The sequence below is a fragment of the Neophocaena asiaeorientalis genome, unplaced genomic scaffold, assembly GCF_003031525.2.
Source record: "Neophocaena asiaeorientalis asiaeorientalis breed wild unplaced genomic scaffold, Neophocaena_asiaeorientalis_V1.1 scaffold308, whole genome shotgun sequence".
NCBI lineage: Eukaryota > Metazoa > Chordata > Mammalia > Artiodactyla > Phocoenidae > Neophocaena > Neophocaena asiaeorientalis.
This window is the reverse complement of record NW_020172768.1, coordinates 1,594,300-1,606,151: the sequence shown is the minus strand read 5'-3', so window position 1 is coordinate 1,606,151 and position 11,852 is coordinate 1,594,300. Positions and strand designations below refer to the sequence as shown.

At 45.0% G+C, this 11,852-nt stretch overlaps 1 protein-coding gene across 1 annotated transcript in view; it reads left to right on the top strand.

Moving 5' to 3' along the window:
- Positions 1-10,472: 10,472 nt before the first annotated feature.
- HEPACAM (hepatic and glial cell adhesion molecule) overlaps positions 10,473-11,852 on the top strand; it is a 13,697-nt gene continuing 12,317 nt past the window's right edge. Inside the window, exon 1 of the mRNA XM_024740764.1 lies at positions 10,473-10,561. The gene's annotated coding sequence lies outside the window, so the exon portion shown is untranslated. The remainder of the gene's footprint in view (positions 10,562-11,852) is intronic.

Below are 11,852 nucleotides of genomic sequence, written 5' to 3'. Positions count from 1 at the left end.
AGAGAACCAACCACCTATGTTAAACTCTGCTGTTAGGTCAAATAGGATGAGGACTGAGAATTTACCATGGGATCTAACAATATGGAGGTCATAGACGACTTTTATAAGAGCGGTATTTTTAGAGTAGTTTGAGAGCAAAAGCCTGATGGGGTAGACTTAAAAGAGAGGGTGAGGAAGAACTGGAGACAGTCATTTTAGACAATTCTTTCAATGAGTTTTATTGTAAAGGGACACAGAGAAATGCGTAGCTGAAAGGAGAGATAGGATCATAGGAGGATTCTTTAATATTGCAGCACATGTTTTGTTGATGGGAATTGTCCAGTAAACAAAAGAAAACTGACGACGCAGGAGAGAGAGAGGAGAATTTTTGTATCTGTGTCCTTAAGTGGGCAAGAGGGAACAGGATCTAGTGAAGAATTGGAAGGATTCGCCTTGGATAGCAGGAGAGAGAGAGTTCATTATAACACTAGCAGTGAAAATAGAATATATACTGGTAATTGGGTAATATGGCAGTGGGAAGTTCTTTTCTGATTCCTCTGTTTTCTCTGTAAAACAGAATTGTCGCCAGCCTACAAGGTGGCCTCTGATGATCCCCACCTCCTGGTATTCACACCCTGTGTAGTCCCCTTTCATGTACCAGAGTTGGTCTGTGTGACAGATAGAATATGGCAGAAGGGATGGTATGTCACTTCAGAGATGAGGTTATAGAAGACACTGTGTCCTCTCTCTTTCTCTGTCGTGTGCGCTCTCTCTCTCTCCCTCTCTCTCTCTCCCCAGCATGCACTCTCATTCTTTCTATCTCTTACTCTTGCTCTCACTCTCATTCTCACTCAGATCACTTCCTGTGGGGGAAGCCATTTATGTCATGGGAAGTCACGTGAAAAGGCCCACATGGCAAAGAACTCAAGGCTCCTGCTAACAGCCAGGTGAATGATCTTGGAAGTGGATCCTTCAGCCCCAGTCAGGTCTTCAGAGACTATATAGTCTTGGCCAACAACTTGACTGCAATCTCATAAGAGACCCTGAGACAGACGACCCAGCCAGAAACTGTATGAGTTAATATTTGTTGTTTTCAGATGCTAGATTCTGAGGTAATTTGTAACACAGAGAGAGATAACTAATACAAATAGAAAGCAAGTTCATCAATTAATAAAATAGAGGAAGAGACGTTGGAGGTTTGAAGAAGGTATAAAATAGTCGTCCAGGAGAGTAGAAGTATGAACTAGAAACATGTACAATTGCCAGACAGCCTTAAGGACCCATGTGAGGTTCATGATTATGAATTTAAAGTGAGACTAGTCAGCATGCTTGAGTGTTTTCCTTCAGTTTCATGGTTACAGGCATAGCCATAGGTAGAAATTTTACTTTTAACCAGGGTTGAGGTTTTACCAAACTGTTACTCTCAGACAAGAAAGGGGCAAGAGAGTTAAAGTTGAGCGCAAGGGAGTGATTAAATGACTGACCACGGAATTTAAGATAGGTAATATGGGAAAGGATAACAAGTAGGTAAGGGACCTTGTAAAGTTTGTAGGATCAAGAGATTGTAGGCTCCAGTGGGGATCTAAGGTTTGTTAGAGCAGGATACTAGAAGGAATGCACTGAAAAAATAAGAGGTGGCGATCCAAGAGTGGGATGCTTGAATCTGCAGATATTGGTACTGTCAAAGTTTATGGTATGACCAAGGGAGGGAGTAGGAGAACAAGATTACTGGAGAAGAGGTCATAGAAATGAGGGCAAGAGCACTGGATGGATTATTCCTGAGGTTGTTGAAATCACCAAGATACATGACCAGAAGAGTGTTGGCGAGAGCCAGGAGCAACAATCTTCAGGGAATTTCAGGAAAAGACCTGGAGGCTGGTAGATGAACGTAGCCTGGAAAGTAGCGAGTGACATAGTCTCACATCAGATTCAAAGCAAGAGGTGAAGCTGAGAAAAAAAGGAGCTCCCTTTTTATAAATAATAAAATAAAAAATAAATGGTTTGTAAATAGCACTGAGTAAACAAGTAACAAGAAGGAAACACATCCCACATCCACACAGAAGGTTGAGGAGAAGAACATACCACTGGAGAGGGCCAGAGGGAGATTGATTTGTACACCTCCATACATACACACACACACACACTCAGGAGAAGTGTTATTAGGTAGCTCCTTGCTGTCTCTAACCTTCTACCTCAGGTCTGTGCCTCCCACTAGCTGCTGTGCCAGTGGCTTCATATGAATCTATACTCTCTTATGTCTTGGGCCCTGCACCCATTTTCTGACGTTTTCTCAAGGCTTATCTTCTGTATGGCCAGAGTTTGTTTCTCAGCAAGGGAACTGTTTGCTTAGAACTGTCAGCCTTCTTCAGAAACTCGAATGGGTATTGCTGGCAGCAGTCTTGTGGCCCTACTCCAGAGCACTCTTCATCGGGCTAATAATCTCTGATGTGTGTGGCTGGGGGATCCCTGGCCATCTCTGCACAAAGCCCTGAGTCACTGGGTCTCTGGCAGTGGTCCACCCCACACAGAACTCAGAATGTGCTGCTTGGTCGTCACTGTCCTATCTGTGGCTGACTGACATCCCCCACCTGTAACAAATTAGAAAACTTGGTAACCTGTTCGTCCTAAGGGCCCATCCTAAGGAGAACCTCTCTGGAAGTGGGAAAGCTGCCTATTCCCACTCTCATGGGATCTGGATATCGGGATCCTCAGGCAGCTGAGTCGTAGCCTCTTCTACTCTCTTTCCCAAATGTAAGCAGGATTCCCCAGGGCTAACAGCCAATGTTCTGGGATGTTTCCTGAAAGTTCTCTTTGTTCCTCCTCCTCCTTACCCACCTCACAGAATAACCCTTCTAACTGGAATCATTGATGAGGGTTCTTCTGCTTGCCTGTGCGCAGTAAGTTTCTGCAGCCGCATTTCATTGTATGTGGCACTAATAGCAGATCGTTCCGGTTGTCTCAGCAGCACCTGCTGTACTGATCTTTGCAAAAAATTCTCTAATTTGTCATGGATGCAGAAGTCTTTCCCCTTTCTGTTGGTGGGTGATAAAAAAAATTAACAAGAATTTCATTGTCCTCCTCATTACCAAATACTCATCTTGGATGGACACAGAGATGCGCTTCCCAGATCCCCCTTCAAGGAAGGACTTGTTGGCCCAGCTTCTGAGAATGTTGTAGTCCCGTGAGCTGTCGACTCCTTCAGGGACAGCCTCAGCTTCAGAGAGCAGCCTCACCCTCTGAGGAGCAGCCGCATCCTGAGACCGGTGGGTCTGGGGATGTAAAGGCCTGGCGGTTTCTGCCTGACTTGGAACAACGCCAGTGAGCCATCATTTCAGCTTCAGAGCTCCCCGTGGGCTTGGCTGAGGTGGTCCAACCTACATCACAGCTCAGCCTCTTCCTGTGCCTCTTCCTGCTTCCTCCTCCTCCCTTCCACAGGTGCCAGTCTCCAGCGCACTCCCTGATAAACATCCTGAACTTGAGTCTTAGAGTCTGCTTCCTGGAGAACCCACCTACAACCCCCTCTGACTGTTGTTAGGCCTCAGGGACCAAGGCACTAACAGCTCTGAGGCCATGTAATTCCCAGTGTAAAAACACATAGACAATCCTTATCATTTTTCTTTTTCCATCAAACCACAGTTTAAAGTCCTTGCTATTCCCTGTTGACAATTTTGAGCCTCTGGATTAAGCTAAGTCTCAAGGTTACCCCACCTCTAGACTTTCAAAATATGTGAGCCCAGAAAGTTGTTTATCGTGAATGCCAATTTGCATTAGGTTTTATATTGTTTGTAACATAGAGAGCCCTGAGATGAGCAAAGTAGAGGGAGGCAATTGGTAAATGTAGGAGGATGAAGCGGAAAAGCAGAAGATTCTGAGCTACCCACAAAAACTGGTTCCAGGAGCTGCTTCAGCGTTTGAGCTCTCCAATTCGAGATCCTTGTGATGTGCCTCTTCTCTGGTGGTACCTTCCCTGGGGTATCTGTTCTTTGAAGCCAAAGAAGCTTCACGAAGATAAGAGACTTTGCCTTAACAGAAGTTAGTTAGGACCAAAATGATTTTATCTATTAATAAATTGTTACCAATATTATTCACCATATTTTTACTCTTTTAGAAAATGTACTTCTAAAATATAAAAATTGCAATCACTAAAGATACTTTAAAAAATATGTTGTAGGATCTAAAAGCAATTTCAAAAGAGGAATTTCAAAAATGTTTTATAGAATAAGTAGCAGGCACTCAAGATAACTGGAGAAAACCAAGTCATTCATTTTGTGTGTTCTTCTATGATTGTTATAATTATCCACTATTAATAGTCTCATTTTCTATATCCCACATCTCTAGAGAAAGCATATTACAGTGCAGAGAACAGAGACTTCGGAAACAAACCTGGATTTATATTCTGACTGCAATTTACTGTTTATGGTCAAGTCACATAATCTGCATCTTTGTTTCTTCATCTACAATATGGGTGGAACAATTGACCTTTCAGGACTTCTTTGTGAGAATGAAGGTAATATATGTGAAATGTGTAATATATAACAGGTTTTCAATAAATGCTTGCTAATTTTTTTTTTTTTAAGAAGCAACACAGAAGTCATCTCTTCCGCCCCTAGCAGACTGATTTGTCTGCACGTGGTTGGGCACATGGCCCAGCCTGGGATAGTATTCTATCCTCCTGGCTATTGTGACTGATACAGAGCTGTGTCTGTGACCTATTCCGCACCAGCCACAGTCCTCCACCAAGATTTTTTTAACTAGCTTCGTCAAAATTCTCCTCCTCCCTGGATAACAAACCGCACAGTCCAATGTGTTAACCACTAGCTACATGAAGCTGTTTAATTTCAAATTAATTAAAATTAGATAAAATTTATAATTCAGTTCCTCAGTCCTACTAGCCACATTTGGAGTTCTCAATAGCCACGTGTGGCTAACAGCTACTGTGCTTACCAGCACAGATGCAGAAGTTATATTGGGCAGCACTGATACCTTAGAGTGACTGGCAACAACGGCCCCCCTCAAAAAGCGTAAGAAGGTTTATGAGAATGAAGCTGACACCAAGACACAAGCAAGAGAGATGAGAGATAACTGCCATGGCTTTTAAGTATCTCATTCCCAATTATTCTGGTTCCCTCCGAAATTTTGTTACATGGTGCAAGAAATTCCTCCTTTTGGGCTTCAAACAGTTGAAGTTGAACTTCTGTCACTTACAACCAAATAATCTTGATGAATCACATTCTTTAGCTTGACGGGCAGCAAACCAGATGCAGAATCCTGGAGGGCCAACTCTGGTAAGGATCTGGAAACGAGACAGACCTGGACCCTAAAAGTACTATAACAAGGGGTGAACATTTTGGCCTGTCTTCAAGGCCACCTTCCTACTAACTTAGTTGGGGCCTTCTTTTAAGAAACCTTGTCTCAGGACTTCCCTGGTGGTGCAGTGGTTAAGAATCTGCCTGCCAGTGCAGGGGACACGGATTTGATCCCTGGTCCAGGAAGATCCCACATGCTGGAGCAGCTAAACCCGTGCGCCACACCTACTGAGCCCACGTGCCACAACTACTGAAGCCTGCGCAACTAGAGCCCGTGCTCCGCAGCAAGAGAAGCCACTGCAATGAGAAGTCCCTGCACCAAAACGAAGAGTAGCCCCCGCTCACCACAACTAGAGAAAGCCCAAGTGCAACAACGAAGACCCAACGCAACCCAAAAATACATAAAATTTAAAAAAAAAAAAAAAAAACCTTGTCTCTCCCTATGTTGAATCCCATGTATCATAAATTCATCTTCTTAGTGTCCCCAGACTCACCACTGGGGACCCAATCGTTCTCTCGTTGACTGAGTTTTTAGTTTGTTTTTTTTTAAGTCCCTGTTGCTCGCCTTTATCCTTCCTCGTCTCATATCTTGTCTCAGAGCCTTGCTTTTTTCCACCCACTTTTTACTTCTGGGCCTGAGTGGAGGCAACCTCTTTCAGGAGTGTAGTATGTGAACACTAGTCCAAGAAGCACAAGCTGAATCTGCACTATGCTGACATATAAACTGTGTGACTTTGAGCAGGTTACTTAACCTCTCTGAGCTTCATGTCCCTCGGGAAAAAATTCTTACCACATAAAGTTGTTAGATGATTAAATAAGACCATATTCTAAAAGACAATTTGTTGATGGCAGGGAGCCCCGTGGAGAACCCCAAATGAAGGTTTTAAACGAGAAAGAATTTATTAAAAGGATACAGGAATGTCTCCAGGATACAGCTGAGCCTGAGGAATAAACTAGAACTAGGGTAGGTGTTTCAAACATTTTACATATTTATTTATTTTTAGAAGGCCCTGCTAAGCCTATAGTTTGTTTTTTTTGTTTGTTTTTTATACAGCAGGTTCTTGTTACTTGTCTATTTTATGCATATTGGTGTGTATGTGTTGGTCCCAATCTCCCAATTCAACGCCCCTCCCCGCCACTTTCCCCCCTTGGCGTCCATGCGTTTGTTCTCTACATCTGTGTCTCTACTTCTGCCTTGCAAGCCTTGCATCTGTGTCTCTATTTCTGCCTTGCAAGCCTCTATTTCATCTGTGCCATTTTTCTAGATTCCACATATATGCGTTGACATACAATGTTTGTTTTTCTGACTTGCTTCACTCTGTGGCAGTCTCTGGGTCCATCCGGGTCTCTACAGGTGGCCCAATTTTGTTCCTTTTTGCGGCTGAGTGGTGTTCCATTGTATGTGTGTGCCACACCTTCTTTATCCGCTGTCTGTCTATGGGCATTTAGGTTGCTTAAGCATTTTACATGTTTAATCCTCACAGCAACTCATTCAATCCTCAAGTCAACCCTCTGAGGTAGGTAATACTATAATAATCATCCCCATTTTACAGATACGGAGACTGAGAGATTGAGTAGTTTAACTCAACACCTAGTAACGTGGTAGCCATATTTCAAATTCAGGGAGTTTGGCTTCAGAGTCTGTGTTAACCCCTACGTCATATTGTCTCAAATGGTGATAAGTACGATGAAAAAAGAAGCTGGGACTGGTAGATAACAAGACAGAAAGGACCTGGATCCTTGATAACATTGCTGAGCCACTTACTTTTACAAGTTACAGAGATGCCCTTATTTAGGACTCTGGTTATATAAGATAATAAATCCCTTTATTGGGGGACTTCCCTGGTGGTTCGGTTGTTAAAGACTCCGTGCTCCCAATGCAGGGCGCCTGGCTTCAACCCCTGGTCAGGGAACTAGATCCTGCGTGCTGCAACTGAAGATCCTGCACGCCACAACTAAGACCCGGCACAGCCAAATAAATAAAATATTAAAAATAAATAAATAAATAAAGACAGTTTATAAGGGGCAATGCAAATATATTATCAACAGTATTATAGATATAGATGCATCTCTCGCAACTAGAGTTAAGCACCTAGGCAAGGATTGTGTTTTCTGTTACTTTTGAATGTGACACCCTTCCCCACATCCCACTCCTCTTACTAAAGTCTGGAACACAGTGCTCTTCACACAGTAGGCAGTTATTAGATGCTGGCCAGCTGATTTCCATTTCTGTGCCTCCCTCTTTGGGAGGAGGGCAGGAGAGGGAGGATGGGACCAAACCCGTTCCTGACAAGGTTGGTGGGAGGACACCATCTGAGGATCTAGGAGAAAAGAAAAAATGAAGCCATTCATGAGTTGGAGGTAATCTGTGGCTTCCCCATGATTTTTCAACGTGTTTTTCTTTGATCACTGAAGCTTTACATGAACAGAAATCCAGAGATGTTTTCTAGAATGTCCTCGCCACATCTCAAATAGGTCAACGAAAGCTGGATCTCTCCACGCTTTAATACCAATTCATGTCTCCTCTTTGTTCCTCTGGAGAGTTGCTGAATAGGGCACGTTCATCGACCGTGGACACAAGCCTGAGTTCCTCTCAGTTTCTGAGGGGGTGGGAATTCTATTCAGAAATCAAATATTGACTCTCAGCATAAAACACTTTGATGTTTTCAAGTTTTCCACTTTGGAACTGGGAGCACCTCCTCCCTGGCTTATGGAAATCTGGACCCCATGCTGTTGCAGGATCACATTGTTTCTGCTAGTAAACCCCACGCCTTTTTGAGACACCCTATCTGTAGAACGCTTTTCTTCCAGGCGTCCCCTCACATTCACTGAACTCACAGGCAGCAAAACCAACGTTCAGGATGAAGGCCCCAGGGAGGGCACGGGGAGCCTTTTGACTCCCATCTCTGTTCATATTTGATGTTTCTCAGAAGCGAGCCAGAGGTGGGGAACTTTAAAAAGAAAAAGAAAAGAAGAAATGTCCTTGGGGAGGGCCATTCCTCACTCTCCAGGCCCACAGAAAGCTTGTTTTGTTCCAGAGAGAGCTGGCTAATCTGTCCCTGGTTCGCTGGTTGCTGGAGCAGCAGGGCCCTGCCTTGTCTCAACTCAAAGCCTCACACAAATTCCTCGTTCCCAGGCAACGCACAGCAGCTCCACAAATCTTCGTCCTCCCTCTCCCTCCTTTCTGGCAAATTGAACCGATGGTAGGGACAGCTCTGGCACCGTTCACATATAGGTTTATGGAACAAAGAATCGAAAATAACTTCAGCAACAAGAGAGGGCACCAGGAGTGGGCAGAGAGGTCCACCTTACATCCTGGGGCTTAGTCAGAGGGTGGGTGCTGGGGGTAAAGGGTTAGACCAGGATTTGGACTTCCGACTGATGACCCAGAGAGGTGGTCGGGAGCCTCAGCTTTGTTAGCAACTAACCTGGGTTTCTAATCCAGGTTCTGCCACTTAGTAACTATATGACCTCAGCAAATTGCTAACTTCTTGAAGTTTTAGTCTCTCTTGTTTGTAAAATGAGGTGATAATACCTACTGAAAAGGAGGTACTGGGAGAATTAAACGAACAAATAGATACAAAGTGCCTGACGGTAGGAGTAGCTTACACACACACACACACACACACACACACACACTTTGAGAGCAGTTAGAGAAGGGGAGAAGGTTTGGACAGGTTACCTTCCTGCAAGGTCACCCAGAAATCTGGGGAATTAACTTCTCCTTACCCCGGAGAAGCAGCCTTCAACCCATATCTGATGGCAGTTGGTGGATAAATATCCCAGCTCCCTTGCCCCTCGGGTGGGATAATTCTGAGGCTTATTCTTCATTGTTTCCCACAGTTAAGCTCTAGCTGTCCACACGGTAGTAAACTGCTTCATGTGCAACCTTCACTGGCTTCCTTCCCTTCCATCTCTCATTCCCCCAATATCCTACCTGTTTGCTGGGATCACCTTTCAAATAAACTATTTAGCTTCTTGCCTTGGAGTCTGCCTCTGGGGCAACCCGGACTAGGATACCAGTATTTCTCCAAATTTCTGAAGGCCTAAGTTCTCAGCACTATCTCTGACTCCAAACTCCTGCTTCACCTGAATTAGTCCCTTTAGAGATCATTTCACTGTTCTATATGTGCTGTACTCTTGCCTACCTTGTTGAGGCAGACCTGGAACTCCGTCCTTTGTCTTAGTGTGTAAACACACACACACACACACACACATACACACCCGTATTAGTTTTCTATGCTGCATAACTAATTGCCACAAATTTAGCAGCTTAAAACAACATACATTTATTTTTCTTTACAGTTTCTGTGGGTTGGGTACAGCTTAGCTGGATTTTCTGCTCAAGGTGTCATCAGACTTCAGTTAAGGTGTCAGCTGGTTTGCATTCCTTTCTGAAGCTCATGGTCCTCTTCCAAGCTCATGTAGTCACTGGAAGAATTCAGTTCCTTGTGCCTGTAGTACTGAGGTTCCTATTTTCTTGCCAGCTATTAGCTGAGGGTAGCTCTCGGCTCCTAGAGCCACCAGCATTTCCTTGCCACGAGGCTGTTTCACAACAGGGCAGTTGACTTCTCCAGAGTCAGCGGGACCATCTCTCTCTCTCTCTCTCTCTCTCTGGTCTGCTAAGTCTTATATAACATAATCTAACCAAGGGAGTGGCTACCCTATCACCTTTGCCATATTCTATCAGCTAGAAGCACACACACACATACTGCAATTTGTGTGCAGTAAAATTTTCTTAGAGTTTTGAAGAAGACAGAGGAGAAGGGGCTTATAGCGTAACAATGCAAGTTGTTCTTCAGTTGTTTTCAGCCCCCTGCCCCTTGCTTCCTCGCCCCGACCCCTCACGTCTCTCCTCGCTGCTCTTTCTCCGTCCCCAGTTCCTGTTTATCTCTACTGCACAGGGGTTTATCTTTTTGTGTCTTGACGCCTTTTGCTAGACCTTACCTTCCACTCCATGTGGCGTATCTACATATTTTTCTTGCTAAAGACAATTTACTCTATAGGAGGAATTTGGGTGCCATTTGTTAGATTATTTTTCATTCTGCTACCAAAGATTAATTACAGTTTAGTGGAGGAGACAGATTTGACTCAATTGATAACAGGAAGTGAATGAAGGGAAGGAGGGGGAGGATGCTAAATATAAAAGTCCCCACTGATGTTACGGTATTAGCAAGGACCAAACCTCTCCAGTAGTATCGGTGCCAGAGCATTCTTCATGCAGCCTGGAGACAAGAGAAGAGGCCACGTGGGCAGGGACATTCTTAAATCTAATGGTAGGGTTATTAAAACCTACTTATCTATACGTCGTTCGTGTGTGTGTGTGTGTGTGTGTGTGTGTGTGTGTGTGTGTGTGTGTGTTGGGGGAGGTTTCCATTCTGAGCTGCAGGGCCACTGCCTGGGTGCTCAGCATAGCGTCCTGAGTACAGCAGGCCAGGGCTGCCATGCATGCGGGGGAGGGGAGGGTCGGAATCCCGGAGCCCCAGAGCGGGTGCCAAATGAGAGTGGCCTGAAGCACCTGTGTGCAGCCGGAGGGCCAAGAGGACCGGGCCGAGCTGCTCAGGAGAGGACGATGCCCGTGGAAATGCATCTGCTGAAGTGCTCAGAGGAGGTAAGGGCACAGGCCTTGGATGCCGACAGTCAAGCCGTGTGTCTACACATTGTTTAATAGCCGTGTTATGCAGAGCTCAGAGCTCCTCCCTGGGAGGAAGCACATAAGAATGAGGAATTACAGCCCCTGCCCTGGAGAGTCTCCCAGGCTAATGAGGAGATGGCCACAGTAACCATGTTTTCTGATCCCAAGGGGGACAACCCTCTTCAGAGCTAAAGAAAACTAATATATATATATATATATATATATAATCAGGATATCCGTACCAAAAGAAAAGAACGAAAGACAAAAAAACAAAAACCCCAGTCTGAATCATCAACAATTAGCTGGAACAGACACACCCACAGGGAAAAACCCAAGGAATGCATGGAAGGATAAAACAAGGTCAGCTCAGACAGGTGAGATCACCGGTACGTGCTGTGTGTGAGACTAAGTTGGCTGGACTGTTACCTTATGTTTCTGTCACCCATTGCCTATTGGATCGGTGGCCCGCCTCAAGGTGAATCCCAGTTACTTCTGGGAATTCCAAGAGGGGTGCCGCATGTGTGCTCACGCATCACTCTGTCATCTGCAGGTGCTGTTTGGTGCCCTCCCCGCTGTCATTCCTCTCGCCCAGTCCCCCTCACAGTCGCCCTCCACTCCACCAGCTGCTGGAGAGGTCCCCCGACCCACCACAAGTTTTCGCCCATTCAATAGTCAGCAACTATCTGCAGAGCACCTACTATGTGCCCCGCCCTGTGTTACACAGTAGGGCTACAGAGGCCAATAAGACACAGCACTTCAATCCAAGAACTCTCTGTTCTTGAGATGAGGAAAGCACAGAAGCAGATGATATACGCTTCTGTAGGGCTACTCATCTTAAAACACCTGAAGCAGGATTGCAGAATTGCTCCTCGTACACTCAGTTGTGCAAAGGCACAGTGGTGCCTTTGCGCCTTTGCAGCTGCCGGGGGCTC